General features: G+C 34.4%; 1 pseudogene; it reads right to left on the reverse strand.

Moving 5' to 3' along the window:
* Window positions 1-16,227: 16,227 nt before the first annotated feature.
* Window positions 16,228-16,326, reverse strand: LOC132280293 (small nucleolar RNA R71; annotated as a pseudogene).
* Between the last annotated feature and the right edge of the window lie 342 nt (window positions 16,327-16,668).

Consider the following 16,668-nt stretch of genomic DNA (forward strand, 5'->3'; position numbering starts at 1 on the left):
ACGTCAAGATCGGTGTTTAATTCGGGGGATACATTTCGATTCCCCTATCACTGCTCTTAATTAAATTGCAAATAAAGTAAACTAAGTTGAGATAGGGATTTAAGAGATGAGAAGAGAGACTTAGGGCGTTGGAGTCGCCACCAAGCTCGTTCACCAAACCACACACTTTCAACTAATTGGGGGAAGACCTTCTTGTGAACAAAATGCGACTACTAATTGTGATATTAAGCATGGACTATTAAATTCAAGAATGAATTGTCTACCTAACTACAAGCATGAATAAAGGTGTAGAACAACCCATCAATTTTAAGCATGACCCATCAAATTAGTAACAATGCTAATATACATCAATCTAGAGAATCATGGAATTTGCAATAATAAGCGATGGAGTATCAAATTCAAGCATAGATTGTCTACCTATCCAACAAATAAACTAAGTATAGCACAACCCATCAAACCTAAGCATAATCCATTAAATTAATTGACAAATCCATTCAATGAAAACCATGCGTAACCATCACTAGATTCTCAATCAACCACATATAGACATGAAATTAACATAGAAAAACTAGTATAGAGATCAATTCCCAAATAATCACACATAAGACAACATGTAATCACATAAAGAACCAATAGAAAGAATTAATCCATTGAAATCAAAGGAGAACCCAAGATTCATTTTATACACAAGGCTAAAACATTAATCACAAGATAAATTCCCCAAAAAGTTAAAAAGAAGGGTTTAGATTTACAAACTTGGGGCTCATCCAAGCCCCAAGGAGAAGTCTAGCCAATCATGGAAGAGGTGGGTATGATTTTGGAACCCTCAAGGGCAATCCCCAAATATGGCTCCATTTTCTTCCTCTTCTTCTTTGTTGAATTCTAGAAAGATAGTGTGTAGATCTTGAGATGTGTTCTTAGTGCCTCCACTCTTCTCTTTTCTTCTAAGTCTAATCTTTAACTTTTCTAGAGAGAGAAAACTAATGAAAATATAAAATACAATGTAAAAATATGAATCCCCCCACAAAAATGGTTCAATCCCCTATTTATACAATGTTTTTTTAGCCCAAATAGGTCAGAAAACAAGCCTTGAAAATATCTAATCTCGCAGCCCCATGGTTCATTAAGTTCGAGCCCAAACCGATATTAAAAATTGATTTCAGCATAATCATTCACATGTATGGTTCGATCGATCAGAGCTTGATCAATTAGAACTGTGGTTTGATCGATCATAGTATGTCAGTGCATAATGTGGATAAGGACAAAGGCTGAGATATTTATGGGAATAAGGACAAAAGTAGTTATGAGGATAAGATCAAAAGATTCGATCAATCAAAGTTCGATCGTTCAGAGTTCGATTGTTCAGAACAGGAAATTTTCAGCATCAGCCTCCTTTTGCTCCAGCTTCTCACCAAGACTCAATTTGACTCCAAAAAGGTCTTAATGGTCCATTTTTAGCCCGTTTGAACCTTATTGACCTGAAATAGACAAAAACACAAAGTAGAACTAAAACGGGAAAGTAAGATAGATGAATGGACTAAAATATCCTAACTTAGGTACTAAACTGTGCAACATTTGAGCACTCATCAGATACCCAGCTGGTATCGGTTATGGCAGAGAATCAGTCGCCATTGGAGAGGAAGATGTGTCCATTGGAGCATTCGAACCTCCTTGGGGTTCTCGGATGACAATACCAGTTCTAGCTCTCTTGGAAGCCTTTGGAACTTAAATTCCTTTGCCTTTGGCCTCTTTAGAGATTCTTAGTGCCATTTAATTCACAGAAATTTTTGGTTTAAGGTTTCAAACTTCTTTGAGGAATTCTATCGAACACTTAGTGTGTAACCCCAAAAGTGTTACAGAGAAAGCTTTATTTCAATCTTCAAATCCCCATAAAATCAACAACCCAACAATAATGGAATCTCAATCACAATTTAGAAACTTCAATCAACCCAAAAGATTAACCAATCCAAAGTTTTCAATCCCACACTCTAACTTTAGTTTCAAACTTCATAATTTCTAGCTTTCTTTTTCAATCTTCAATGATTCCAAAATTCCAAGTATACAATGGACAATTATAGAGATGGAATGATGAACAAAAATGATGTGAAGTGATATATAATGATGTACGTATGAGTATGAGGGAAAAAGTGCACAATATGAAGTGAAAAGGCCAAAAATCGCACAAAGGGAGAGGGTTGGAGTGACCTTTCAGAGCATAAGAGGCAGCCTTAAGTGCCCATGCATGCAGGCTTGAACTGGTTCAAGAATTTTAGAACCGATTCAAGTCTGGCAGTTCCTTTTTAAAGGAACAAAAAACCTTTTTAACCGGTTCAAGCAATGTGAAACTGGTTTAAGTACTCCAAACTTGAATCCACATACTTAGATTTTATCAAAAAAGAATTCTTCAGAATATTTCAAACCCTCAATGATCAAAACAAACCAAAAAAAAACTTCTAAAAACCTAAAAATCAAAATCCTTTTGAATTTTTGAAAATTTTTCCTTTTTTCATTTTTTTTTTTAAAAAGAAGCAAATCATTGAGCATTTTAATCTTCAAGTCTACATATGATCCAAATTTTCAAAAAATTTATGAGTATCCATGAACACAAATTTTTGACTCCACAGACTCTTCAATATATTTCAAATTTCAGAAACTAATCCCAATATGAAATTCAATTTACAAATTTTACTGAAAAATTTAGAAATTAATCTAACAAATTCATGTGTGTGTGTGAAATCCAATCTTATCAATTTTCAATCAAATTTCATCAAATCATTGTCTAAATCATATGGATCAAAAACCATCAAGATAAGATTGTTTTGAATAATTTTTCTAAGTAATGTGCCTTTCACTCTAAAGAGCGGACTGCAATTCCCCAGTTCAACTTGTCTTCACCTTTTTTTTTTACTCAAATAACTCCACTTCAAAGTCTAATGGGAGCTTTCGACCCAAACTGAATAGGTAACCTTTTCCTCAACAAAGAATTCAGCAAATTTTTTATTTTTCTTTTCTTTTCGTGCTGAATATTGTTTTATTTTTTATTTTCTATTTCATGCTTCTATTTTTTAAAAACAATAACCTATATAACTTTTGTGATCAATATAACCTAGTCAATAATCCAATGATTTTCAATTAATTTTTTAGAGATGGATCAGTGCACAAAAACTATGAACTCAAGAGATTCAAATCTAAAAATCTTCTAATCAATGCAAATTGTTTTTCATTTTATAGATTACAATCCAAGAATCTATTTTTATCAAATCAACATGTGTCTTGATTTGCAATTCACAGATAGATCATAAATTCAACTGAAAGAATTTTCACATATATTATCATGAAAAATATGATGAATGTCTCAAAACCTTAACCTAACCCTAAAAAATGATCCAATGGCAATAAAAATTTTCAATTAACACATTTCATGATCACTAATCATCCTAGGACTTAGTTTAAAGGTTTTGCACCGAAAGTCCTTTTGGAAACTAATTCCAAGGACTCAATTGGCACATAATTGATCAAATCATCCTTTTTGATCCACACAATTTTCACTCTCACTTCCTGAAAAGCTTTTTCAGATTTTGCCTCTTTCTTAGGCAAATTTCTAGCTTTAGAATTCTTAGGTGATGCAAAATTCTTTTTCTTTTTACAATACACCTTTTTCTTAGCATGAACATCATGAGAATGAATTTCAGAAAAATATTTCCTTTTCTTGTGAAGACATGAATAATGGTTCTGTCCATTTTTACCACAAAAGTGCAATGCAACAATTTAGGCATATATAACATATCAGAATGCAATGCATTATCCAAACTAGGATCAGTCACAGTATGATCAACAGATTTCACAAAAATTGTATTACCATGACTACTAGATAAGCCTTTAACAAAACCAAAACCAATTTTATCATTCATATTCATTCTCATGTTGATCATCTTATTCAATTTCGCTTGACGAGCAGTGAACCATATCAGTCTATCTTGTGCCTTTTTCAATTCAAGTTCACTATATTCAATTTTTTTTTTTTCATAATTGGATTTTGTATAAAAAGAAGAAAAAGGAATATATACAGGCGCACAGAGGGCATACCCTCAGAATTTTACTGGAAAGAACAACATCTTAAAGAAGAACCATTCCCAATAAATTAGAAGAAAAACAAAGTATGATAGCTATATAATATCTCTAAGTGAGACATTATAAACATCAAAAACCTCAAACAAAATATTCCTACCCACCTCGAAGGTGGAAGTAGGACTATGACCATGAAGCCTTCGATTTATCTCTTGCTAAATGCTCCAAAAACCACCAATCAATAATGTTTTAATCATTTTACTATTCTGTGATGAGAACCAAAGCAACAAATCTTCAACTGTAAAGATAGAACTAAAGTCCACAGTCCAACCAAGTGTATCCTTCAACCAGCTCTAGAAATTCATAGCAAAAGGGCATTGAACAAAAACATAATCTTTGGTATCAATTTGTTGTAGGCAATTAGAACATCTAGGTGCCAGCTGCACTTTCCTCTTTTGCAAATTATACATTGTAGGCAGTCGATCTTGAAATAGAAAAACTCTATAAATAGACCATCGAGGTCTAGCTTTCTCCCAACAAACAGATGACCACAAAGCCTCTGGATAGGTAGTTCTACAACCCTTCCAAGCTTTTTTGAAATTAAAATCACCTCCATTCCAAAGAAATTTATCTAGTCTTGCGTGAACAGGCAGTGTGTGCAAGTAATCTTTAATGGGTCTGAAAATTTCATCTTGTAAAAGATCAAAATTCCAGCCTCCATCCATGATAACACTGGACAATAGAGAAGACCAAGAGAACCCCAACCTTCTAACCCTTCTGTGCCCAAATTTTTGTAACAAAGTTTCCCCTTCACACCAAGGATCTGTCAAAACCTTGAAAGTTTGCCCAGTTCCAATAGAAAATTGGATATTAGTCAACATTATATCTCTAACACTAATTAAGTTTTTCCACAGGCTTGAATAAGAAACCTTTGGAACAGCATTCCAGTATGATGATCTTGAAGCATATTTGTTTTGAAACCAAGAGACCCAGAGCCTGTCTTTACTCAATACAAAATCCCATGCCAAAACACAGTGAGCAGCAAAAACTAATATAGACCAGCAAAAACAAGGGGTAAAATAGTCTTTTCAGATATAATTTGACGCAACCGTGCATACCGTTATATAGACCAGCAAAAACTAATAAACTTAGACTCAAAAATCACTTCATTTGGAGTCCGGATGATGAAGATATAAAGCCTCAAAGTTTCAAAAAAATCAACTTATTTTCCGGGTAAGAAATCTGGGCAGGACTAGTGTTTTTACAGCAAGCAACATTTGATTTTTTTCTCGGAACTGAGGCTAAAAATGGACCCTTAAACGAGTTTTTCTGGAAAAACACGAAGAAGAAACCCCCTTTAAAATCATGTTTTCTACCCGGCTTTAGGGAAGGAACGGAGAAAAACACGCTGTAAGATCCCTAAAATGCCCCTAGATTAGCCAAGGTCAAGAGGGACCCAAAAAGCTGCTACATGAAATTACTTCAGGATCAGTCCACAACTGAGAGCAAAAACGGGCTATCAAATGAATTTTTCTGGAAAAACACGAAAAAGAAACCCCTCCTGAAATTGAGTTTTCTACGTGACTATTGGGAGAATTCAAAAAAAAATTAACGTAAAATGTCCAAAATGCCCCTCCATGAAATCTGGTCATGAGGGTCATAAAGCTGCAAAATGTAAAACTGGAAGCTGAACTTTGTAATGGATTTCCGGTATCAAAATGACATTTTCTGGAAAAATACGAAGAAGAAATACCCCCTAAAATCACGTTTTCTAAGTGACCATGTCAAGGCCGGAATTTATTTCCTGAAAGAAAATCCCAAAATGCCCTTAAACCGGATTATGCAAAAAAAATGTGAAATGAGTCCATAGGAGGCTTAAATCACAAAGGAAATGGTTTTTCTTGAAAACGACCATGCACGAAGACATAACTTACTTATTAGGATGCGCTACAATGATCCACGGCGTAAAAATACCGCCGATGCAAAATTCGACCCTCCAACGGGTAAAAAGGCAAAAATGAAAGAGAAAAGGAAAATTTGAAAACCAAAATTATCAAATGATTTCAAATTACCGTTTGGCCCTTGGCCACACTTTAAACATAATTTATAAGACCCTATGAAAGAATAAAAATGGAATTCCCACACCCGATGCAAGCATAGTGAAGCAATGACTCGGCATTTTTCAATATTTTCATAATATTTCATGAATTTAAAAGTTACATAGGATACAAATTAGATGTCATTGGCCTATGGCCTCATCTCATACATGTCAAATACATTGTAAAGAGTGTACTTATGTACACATTACAAAAATAGAATCAAATTTACACATTTTGACACATTTTGACTTATAAAGCTATAAATGGCATTTCAAGCCAACATTTACAAGAAATGAGAACTTCAAGTCTACAAACCATCCAAACATGATGTGAATCCTGAATCCTGATCCCGGTACCTGAAAAATGTCCCCACTACGTAGGTGAGTAACATAAAGCTACTCGTAGGAGATGAGCATGCATCGACCTAACATTTTACAATTCTATCACCTTAAGGTGAAACGTGTCAAAGGGGCTCATGCCACCTAACGTCTATGTCAAGTAAGACTCAGGGATCATCCTAAGCTACTCATGCAATTTAAAGTGAACAACATCACACAAGGATACATGCTCAAGTATACTAAATATTGTTAAAACATGCTACAAAACATACAAGCATACATTTCCAAGTATACTAAACCATATTAAAACAAGTCATGCAATGTCTAAGCATATGTACACAAGTATTCGATATATGTAGAGTACTCATAGATCAAGTATACAAGCGCAAGTATACTAAGCTAAACGAAATACACATAAGACAAGTATACATGGCACAAGTATACTAAATAAAATTTAAACTCACGGAACAAGTATACAAGTTCAAGTATACTAAATAGGATTCAACTATCCAAAGCAAGCATCAATTCTCAAGCTACAAGTAATCCATGATTAACAACTTGGAATTAAATGCGAAATCAAATTGTGGAAAGACTAGGACATGCGGTCGCTAGACCAAGCAAGTGTTTTCGGGTAATTATGACCCACAAGGCACTACCTAGTTCGCACATGCATAAGTTATTCCGGGCAATTACGACCCACAAGGTACTACCTAGTGCGCACTTATGACTTAGAAGACTCTCGTCTCCGTACTAAAGCCGAACCCTAGCCATCACGTGTAATATGTCCTTACAAGCTTTTTTAAAATCAAAAAGTTCAAAACTTATACCAAAATCAATAAGTTAGACCAAACTTATATCAAATCCAACAATGCGTAAAATTGTCTTCCATGCACAAATAAGGTTGTATCCACACAAACCATGTCCTAGAGTTCAAGTCTAGACGGCATATGACATGTCAAGTCCTCAATATGCAATTTATATACAAAGGAAGAATATTTTACAACAATTGAACCACATTACCATCCTAAGCCACAAGTACTAAATAAGCTTCAATTTAGAAACAAACTTTCAAGGTAAACAATTGTAATATTCTAACAAGCTATATACCTACACAAGATAAATTTAAACAAGCTATACAAGTCAATGATATTTCATATCATACTAAGTCCAATTACCATTTCAAGATGCCTCAAGTACTAATTCTACATCAAATTAGTAATATGCTCACAAGGTGATTAAACGGACTACATTTCAAGGGATTAATAACCTATTGCCTCCGATATCAATTTAAGTGACCAACACACTTAAAATAAAATTAATTAAGCTCATTAATTAATTTTTCTCTAGATTTTCAATCAACTCCAATTAATCTCAATTTAACATATGTTAAGGAACTCACCAAGGCTTACTTTAATATCACAATACAAGTTAATTTCATGCTTGGTTCAACTAGGTAATTTAATCTTTCACAAAAGATAAATATTAAATAAGTTTTGCAATTCTTATTCAAATGCTCCAAATTTAATATATGTTAACCAACATATCAAGGCCTAATTTCCTAGCATATCACAATTCAATTCTAAACTACATACATCCATTAGAATTAAATCCTAAACAAGAAAATAATTAAATTAAATTCTAGGATTTGAACAAAAGCATGCATACAAGTTGTATATGCTTATAAAACAATCAATACAACATAAATATAAACCTAAGGCATCCCCTACCTTAATTTGAGATGAAAATCTCAAAAGCCAACTAAACGAAATGGCTCCGAATCCGACAATACTTCGGGGTTTTGTCCAGGACAACGCCGTGAACAATAATCCCAAGAAAGCCCCATGAAAATCACAACTTGACCTCAAACCTGAACTCAAGAAATGGTCAGAAATGGATTCTAATAAGGGTGAAAAAAGCGCGTAGTCAAGACAAACACAAAATGCGAAGGCACTATGACTTTATAACAAAGGGAAGGAGGTTTAAATGAGAAGAGAAGGGTGGCAGCCCCCCTTGGGCTGCCATGGCAGATCCAGGTCATGCATGGAGAGGGGAGAAGATTACTTTTTGACTTTAAGTCCCCCTATTTATAGAAAATCTCAAAAAGTGCCCCGAACGAGTCCCGCCAGGTCCGGAAAAGTGAAATTTGAGCAGATGCTCTCAAACGGCAAAAATTTATGAACGAAAAAGATTTAAAATGAGAAAATGTGAATAACGAAAGAAACGGCATCAAAAACTGAGTCCCGAGAAGAAAGTTATGCCCCGAACAAGTTCGGCGGCAACTTGGGTCAGAAACTCTGAAACTGGAGAAAAACAACCAGAACGGAATTCTATGAGTACATAACTTGAGGAAAAATGAAAATAAATCCCGTACGAGGATCTAGGCTCAAAATGAGGCATTTTTGCAATAACTTTCATTAATTGCACAATAGCCCCTCCAAAAAGTGAAACTGCACTAATGACCAATGAAAATATTTTCTTAAAAACCGCTGAAATAAAATATCTTCAAAAGATATTTATGAAAAACACCCCAAGAAAAGAAAATAATTCCAAAGAATTTTGCATCCATACCTTATGGACACCGGGAGTAACTAAAGTACTTTCTTACAAAAGTAAAGATACGTATTTCGTGGAAACCACTTAGAATGAAGATACGTGAAGTCAAAAACCAACTCTGAACACAAAGAGTGAGGTTACGCCAACAAAGTGACAAATGGGGAAAAGACAAAATAGGGAAAAGGACGAAATAGGAAAAAAGACGAAAGTGAATAGTGTCAAAAAACGAAAAATGTGGAAATGACTCGGTCCTCAAAGGAAGTTGTCAATCCAAAGAAAAGAGTCTCAGAAACCATTTTCGAGCACTCGAGACGACACTAAGCGACGAGAAACTGAACTCAGAAAAGAAATTTTAACGAAAAAAATTCATCCGTAAAATTCTGAGGAAAAAGGAAAGGAAGGAAATGACCGAGTCATTACACTACAGGTCCTTCAATTTTCTAATACCCAACCCTCCCTCAGTTTTTGATCTACACATCACATCCCAGCTGAGAAGATGTAATTTTTTCAAATTATCCTTGCTTCTCCAAACAAAGTTTCTGCACAATTTCTGAATTTGTTTTATGAATGCAATTGGAAGAAGAAGAAGAAGGAAGACACTACACCAGTATAAACAAATTGGAGTGATAACAGTTTTTATCAGTTCAATCTTTCCTACAATTGACAGCAACCTAATACTCCAATCAGTGAGCTTCTTACTCCAACCTATATTCAATTCTCAGAGTAAGGTATTCTTTCAAGAAGTTAGCATTACTTGTCTTATCTTCAAGAATGATGATCTTTCTATTGAGATCAGAGATGATTGAATCGTTTTCAAAAGCCTTTCTTTTTCATTCATCAATCTATTTTCTTAGATCATTATTCTCTTCTTTTTCTTGAATAAGCTCCTTTACTAACTTATTGACAGCCAATTTGACTTCAATAGTCTCTTCAAACATCTTTTTCAATTTTTCTTCATCCTCTTGAATCTTTTAATCAAGAACTTCATTGGTTTCATCATCTGAAATGTCAAAATCAGACAAAGAAATGACATGAGGACCTTTATCAAGAAAAGTTACAAAAGAAAAATCATTGCAATTACCATGAGGAGATTCATTATCACTAGAAGCAAAAATCTTAAAAACAGAAACTTTCATTGCTTTCCCTTTATTCCTATCTTTTTTTATCTTTCTTAAGACTAGGACAAATAATTGCTGTGTGACCTCCAGCAAGTGAATTCAGTTTCTTTTGAACCTTCTACTTTCTTTTCATTTATTCTCAATTTTGACCCCTTGTCAAAATTTCTTGGATTGGCCCCATTATCAATCCTTCTCCTCTGTTTTCCTTCTAATTTAGATCAAAATTCTGCATTTCAAAATTTTTCAATGAACCTACAACTTCATCTACTTTAGAACTAGACAAATTTCAGTGTTCAGTTATAGTTTCTACCTTTATTTGAAATCTTTTAGGTAAAGACCTTAAGATTTTCTCATGACTAACTTTTTTACCTAAGTGACAGTTCAGAAATAATTTCAAAAAGACTAGAATAAAAATTAGGAGAGAATTCATCTTCTTTCATCACAATGTTCCCAAAGTTATGAGAAAGCATTTGGATTTTGGACAACTTCACTTTTGAAGTCCCTTCATGAGTAACCTGCAAAATATCCCAAACATCTTTAGCAGTTTTATAATAAAAAATTCTAGTATATTCAGATGGAACAACAGAATTTATAATTGCATATAAGGTTTTTCCATTAGTGATGCGACCCGAGCATGTGCATAAAATAATGCACAACACTTTAAGTTTGGAAATTAGTGTCAAGTGGGCATCATACTTTAAATTTATAAACCGTTTAATACCTATACTATATAGTATGAGTGAGAAGGGATCGTCCCAAGAGATTATACGTGTTAGAATTTAACTTCGACTTTAATGTACCAAATGATTGCAAATGAAGGTTGATGATTTGATTATACTAAAATTCAATTAATTAAAATATAATTAAAATAACTAAGTTGAGTTAGGGATTTAAGAGCTAAGAAGTGAGGTCTTGGGGTGCATTGGAATTGCCACCAAGCTTGTTCACCAAACCACACATTTTCAACTAATTTAGGGAAAACCTTCTTGTGAACAAAATGCGACTACCAATTGCAATATTAAGCATGAACCATCAAATTCAATAATGAATTGTCTACCTAACCAACAAATAAACTAAGTGTAGCACAACCCATCAATTCTAAGCATGATACATCAAACTAGTCACAATTGTAGCACACATCAATCTAGAGAATCATGGAACTTGCAATAATAAACCATGGAATATCAAATCCAGCATAAATTCTCTACCTACTACAAGCATGAATTAAATTGTAGAATAACCCATCAAGTATAAGTATAATCCATCAAATTAGTTGACAAACCCATCTAATAAAAACCATGTCTAGCTATCACTAGATTCTCAATCAACCACACATAGATATGTAATTAATATAGAAAAACTAGTGTAGAGATCAATTACTAAATAAATACATATAAGACAACATGTAATCACATAGAGAATCAATAGAAAGAATTAATCCATAGAAATCAAAGGAGAACCCAAGATTCATTAAATTCACAAAGCTAAAACACTAATCATAAGATAGAGGTTTAGATTACAAACTTGGGGCTCATCCAAACCCCAAGGAGAAGTCTACCAATCATGGAGGAGGTGGGTGTGATCTTGGAACCCTCAAGGGAAATCCCCAAACATGGCTCCATCTTCTTCATCTTCTTTTTTATTGAATTCTAGAGAGAGTGTGTGTAGATTTTGAGATGGTTCTTAGAGCCTCCATTCTTCTCTTTTCTTCTAACCCTAATTTCTAACTTTTTGAGAGAGAAAAACTAACTATTACTATGTAAAAATAAAATAAAATTGAAGACAAAAGATATTTTATAAATGGTTCAATTTCCTTTAAATACAAAGTCTTTGGAGTAGTGAACAAGTCAGAAAATAAGTTATTAAAATATCTAATCCCGCAGCTATGTGGTATGTGGAGTTCGGGTGCGCGGGAATAAAATAGCTCACTGCCAGTGTATCTTCAATCGAATAAAGAAATCTTCGATCGAACGAAGAAATCTACAATTGATCTAAACCCACTGGTGGCGAAATTTTACATTTTTGACCTTTTTCTAAATTTTTCTGAAATCTTCTCGGAACTTTTGATTAACTCCAAAAAGGCTGTAATGGACCATTTATTGCCTGTTTGAACCTTATTGACCTAAAAATAAATAAAAACATAAATTAGAACTAAAACAGAAAAATAAAGATAGATGAATGGACTAAAATAACTAACAAGTCAGTGGCCTAGCGGTATCAGCCTCTTACCTCCCAAAGAGAGGTCAGGGGTTCAAGTTTCAGAAGAGATAAATGTGTAAAAATAACAACTAGGGAAAAAAAATGGACTAAAATACCCTAGCTTAGGTGCTAAAATATGTAACATTTGAGCACTTATCAATTAGCATCATTACGCTCAGTTTCAATTGCATTAAAGTTAAAAGCATCTTTCAAAACTTCACTTACTTTACCATACACATTTTTTCTTCTGTAGGTGGTGTATAATCTGATTCAAATACAGCTCAAACTTTACCCCCCGAATTTTGTAAATAGGCTCTCATCTTTGATTTTCAAAAATTATAATTATTTCTTTCAAATAAAGGGCCACGTTGATTAGATCCACCTTCTTTCAATGCATAAAACATGATGTAACAAATTTTTGAAAAATATAAAACTTTACACAAGGATCAACTCAATGTGTAGAGATTGGCTCTTATACCAATTTGTAAGTTGTGCCACAAAAGATTACTTGTGTGGAAAGTTTTGTATTTTAAAAACAGATCTGTGTCTTTCTAACTTTACTTATTTTAGCAATTAATCAATTAATCTCATGCAAGATAAAATAAAGTAAAGTAATAGAGTTGAGAGATGACACTAGGATTTTTAACGAGGAAACCCCAAGTGGTAGAATAGACCAATTGTTTGCGGGAAAACCTCATAAACTATGCAATCCAAAGTAAACCAATTCACTATGTTTGAAACAAAGTACAATGGACTTTGACTCAGGCTTCATGAGCGCTGAAAAGTGCGTATTTAAACCCCTTAAGCTTAGGTATTCTAGAACCTTTATCTATCTTATTTTACCGTTTTGTATTGATTTCGTGTTATTTCCATTTTCAGGTACTTATCCCCAAAATAAGCTAACTCAACCAAATAAGAACAGAAATGAAGCAATTCTTGGATGAATCAAAGAAATGAGCAAAGTAGAGCAAAAGGAAGCAAATGGTGGAATTTCAACAACTTCGATCGATCTCAAGAAAAGTTCGATCGAACCAACTTCCATCGATCTCAGCACTCCAAGATGGATCCAGACCATGATGTCATCTTCAGAGATCCCAAAAGTTCGATCGATCCAACATCATTCTTTGATCAATCGATCCTTCTTGTCCTTATCCACATGCCAGATCTTATCCAGCTGTACCACCCTACCAACCACTTTTGTTCTTTTCCCAAAAATATCTTCAAAATATCTTAGATTTGTTTTTATTCAAAAAGGCGGCTCCATTGAGGATCGATCCAACTCCAATTCGATATATCTCAGCCATGTTCGATCAATCTCACCTCAAGTTCGATCGATCGAACTTCCCAAATCCCGAGAAAAATCTAAATTCCAACTCATTAAAAGTTATCTCATATCCAATCATTAAAGGATTATTAGTGTACGAGCCTAGCTCATTTGGGATAATTTTTGACCTACCTATATAAGGAATATGAGCCACTTTTACACATACACATACTTAGAAAAGATAATACTTAGTGAGAAAGCAAAAGAAGAGGAGGAGGCTAGAGACACTATTGGAGGCTCTTCATCAACCAAGAAGCAGATTTCTTCCATGGAGCTTGCCCTTGAGGGTTGGAGGACATCATCCATGAGTGGCTAGACATCCTATTGGGGCTAGAGTTAGCCCTAAGCATACTTTTTACTTCTTGATTTATGTATTTTTGAGGGGATTTGTATTGTAATTCATGTCTTGACACTTTTATATATATAGATCTTGTTTATTCAATGATTTATGTGGTTTAATGCTTCCAATTGATCATTTCATTCTATCTATATGTCTATGTATGCTAGAATAGATGTTCATGTGTTTGTCTCTATTTCTTGTGTTATTGATGCATGTCTATGTGTATTGATGCTATAGATCTAGAGATTGTCAAGACATAATGCTTAATGGCATGTTCTTGTGGTTTATTTGATGGTTCATACTCATTTCTTGATGGATTGTACCTCTCCCTTAGTTTAATTAGTTTAATTTCATGTCATTAGCTTAGTTGTAGTGTAGTTAAATGGGAGGACAATATATGTTTCGTTGTTGATGTTCCATACTTATGAAAGCAAGTAACATATATCTCTAACCTTGTGATGTGTTTAGATTATGAGCTTAAAGAAAGAATTAATGGCTTAATTTGATATGTTGTGATATCCACCATGTTGTTTAGACAATATATGCTTAATTTGTCATCCATGCTTGTTGGAACAACCACACACACATACTTTGTTGCAATACATATTCTTCCCATCATTAATCATTCATTAAAGGTGTAAAAAAGTATACTTAGTGGTGGTCTCTAAACCCCAAGATCTCTTTCTCTTTTATTCTCTCTATTGCATTATTGTTTACTTTAGTTTAATTTGCATCTAGTGTAATCTAACCAACCAACCACTACTTTGATCACTCGACCTACTAACCCTAATTTTGATTCCTCAACCTAGTACGACACCTCAATCCCTTGGGACGATCTCTTCTCACTCATACTACATAGTATAGGTGTTAAGCGGTTTATAAATTTAAATTATTGTGCCCACTTGACACTAATTTACAAACTCAAAGTGTTGTATATTGTTTTGTGAACACGCTCGAGAGTCGCACCATAGTTTTTGGCACCGTTGCCGGGGATTGATTGATTGGCAACGTCGTATTTGTGGAATCAATTAGGAATTAGTACTCTTTTGATTATGTCTTTACTTTGTTTTCAATTTTTGTTACTTATTATGTTTGTTCTTGTTTGACTAGGAGCATTGGGCTAAGAATGTGAGCAAAGAAGTATTCCAAGCAAAGGAGCAAAGCAAGCAAGGAAAAAAGCTAAAATCATAAAAAAAAAAATTGTTATGCTAAGCTAAAAATTTGGAGTTGAAGTGCCAAAGGACCTTTGTGAGCTTTTTCTTAATCTCTAATTAAATCGTCAGCCCACGTGGAGACTTGTATTTCAATTCTTAGATAAATCGTGAGCCCGCGTGGAGGCAATTTACTTTTCTTGCATATTGTTAAAGCATAGGAGTATGGGAACATTGTATATGGAGGAAGTTTGTTGATTATTGACTTGTTGTGAAGGTGAAGTGTTTTTTATTGCTTGTTGTGTTACATTGTGCATACATTATCGTAGATCATTGAGACCCACTCTTACCCCTTTAAATTTTCATCTTAAATCTATTGTTCGAAACCCTAGGGGAAAAGGTAGTTCTAGTCAATCCATTTCATCAATGGAAGGACACAATGAGGACTATGTGGAGGACCTTGGTCACATAGACCAACAAGGTATCCTCCACCCCAATATGCATCATGATAACATGCAAGTACCATTAGGTATGCCAAGGCCATTTATTCATCCACCACAACAACAAGGCCAAGTTCCATTGGGAATGCCAAGGCCAATCTATGCTCCACCACCTCCCATCATTCAAGGCAATCAAGGTGCCCATGTTGCACCTCTAATTGCTAATCCTCCCCTTGTTTTAAGAGATCGCTACGTGCCTAATGAATATAATGCACCCACATGCATTCAATTGCCACCATTTAGAGCACACCACTATGAAATCAAACCACAAACCATTCAAATGCTTCATAACTATCATGGACTTCCAAGTGAAGAACCTTACAAGCATTTGGATGAATTTCTTGAAGTATGTTCCACCGTAAAATATATGGACATGCCAGAAGAGGTCTTAAGGCTTAAACTTTTTCCATTCACCCTTAAAGACAAGGCGAAATATTGGTTTAACAATCTTAGGCCTTTTTCAATAACATCTTGGGTGGAAATGCAACAAGAGTTCTTGAAGAAGTACTATCTGGTTTCTAAGACCAATGCCATGAGAACTTCAATTAGGGAATTTTCACATGGGGATGGAGAAACATTTCATGAGGCATGGGAACGCTTTAATGAATTGCTTAGGAAGTGTCCACATCATGACATGCCCAAATGGAAATTAGTTCAATATTTCTTTAAGAGCTTATCGGATAATTACAAGGGCATGGTTGATGCTTCCATTGATAGGCATGAGGATGACGTGTGGCGTCTTTATGAGAGCATGAGTGAAAAATTTTTGCATCGTACTTTATCTTCGAAGAATGGTAGAAACTCTAGTGGTAGGAAGAGTGTTGGCTTACATCAAGTCGACCACTCCAATGAAATTGCCGCTGAAATGAAATCATTATCTTAAAGTTTTGATCAATTTTTGATCAACTAAAACTCAGCGAATCAAGTATCCTCCTTCCCTAACCATTCTCATCATGCATCTAATGAGACATGTATGAC

Source organism: Cornus florida, unplaced genomic scaffold, assembly GCF_030987335.1.
Source record: "Cornus florida cultivar Cherokee Brave unplaced genomic scaffold, ASM3098733v1 CherokeeBrave_3.0.0_Hap2_Chr10, whole genome shotgun sequence".
NCBI classification, from domain to species: Eukaryota; Viridiplantae; Streptophyta; class Magnoliopsida; order Cornales; family Cornaceae; genus Cornus; species Cornus florida.